We start from the raw sequence: 970 nt of genomic DNA, 5'->3' as shown, positions 1-970 counted from the left end.
CTTCCAATATTAACAATAGGATAGATTTTATCTGTGTATTATAAAGTCAATAATTGTAGTCCAGAACTGCAAAAATTGAATAAATAATGTTTTTAATTTACTTAATATTACTTATAATTCATAACACTATTCGTGCATTTATTATATTAACCTTTAACAGTGACATCTAGTTCCTTTTAATCCATGTATGTTTATATTTTTTATTGTATTTTGAATCCAAATTGAATGTTTTTTACTTGATATAGGTAAACAGTTAGTGTTTTTTTTATATGATATTAATTTGGCTAATTTTGTGTCGCTTGCTATACTGGCACCTTAAACAGAATAATCAGTTTAATTATGTTTAATATAATATATATTTATTAATAAATAACACTATAAGACATGATTTAATGTATATATCGTATTTTACCATAATATATACATTCGCCAATACAGTATAGAATCATATTTGTTTGAAATTAAAATATTATTTAAGTTATACATTTTTACTGTTTTAACTACAATTTGACTAGCAAACATTGCTTAAAATGATTATTGAAGCCTGAACTATGGAGGCTTAAAAACAAAGAAACAAATGCACATCATTCATTAATTACCAGCTACGTACATCGATATTTTAATTTTAACTGATATTAAGTGTCAAATCTCTATAATGTATTTTTTGATATTATTATTTCTAATGATCACTATCATTTTGTGTGTTGATAATTTATTGATAAGGTGATTGATTAAATAATCAAAATATTTTTTTTCAAATTGATAAGATATTATATATATTGCGACGTTTCGTTATTTTCCCTTTGTACGAATGTACTTACAGCCATGACAAAATAAATGGTGCCATTGTGCCATATTATGGTCAGAAAATATAATAATTTTGGTTACCTTTTTTGTTGTTGTTTAAAATGGATTCGGGATGTCCGTCGACTGTCGTGACCGACCACCTTAGCTTGCCCGGCAGCGTTCA

General features: G+C 25.7%; 1 long non-coding RNA gene across 1 annotated transcript; it reads right to left on the bottom strand.

Annotated features, from left to right (window-relative positions):
• Positions 1–174: 174 nt before the first annotated feature.
• LOC107885844 lies at positions 175–664 on the bottom strand. The gene is made up of 2 exons (XR_001680551.2): positions 413–664; positions 175–314 (listed from the first exon to the last, which is right to left on the bottom strand). It is a non-coding gene; the product is annotated as an uncharacterized LOC107885844 (long non-coding RNA).
• Between the last annotated feature and the right edge of the window lie 306 nt (positions 665–970).

Source organism: Acyrthosiphon pisum, unplaced genomic scaffold, assembly GCF_005508785.2.
Source record: "Acyrthosiphon pisum isolate AL4f unplaced genomic scaffold, pea_aphid_22Mar2018_4r6ur Scaffold_19067;HRSCAF=19749, whole genome shotgun sequence".
Classification (NCBI taxonomy): domain Eukaryota; kingdom Metazoa; phylum Arthropoda; class Insecta; order Hemiptera; family Aphididae; genus Acyrthosiphon; species Acyrthosiphon pisum.
This window is presented reverse-complemented; position numbering and strand designations above follow the sequence as displayed.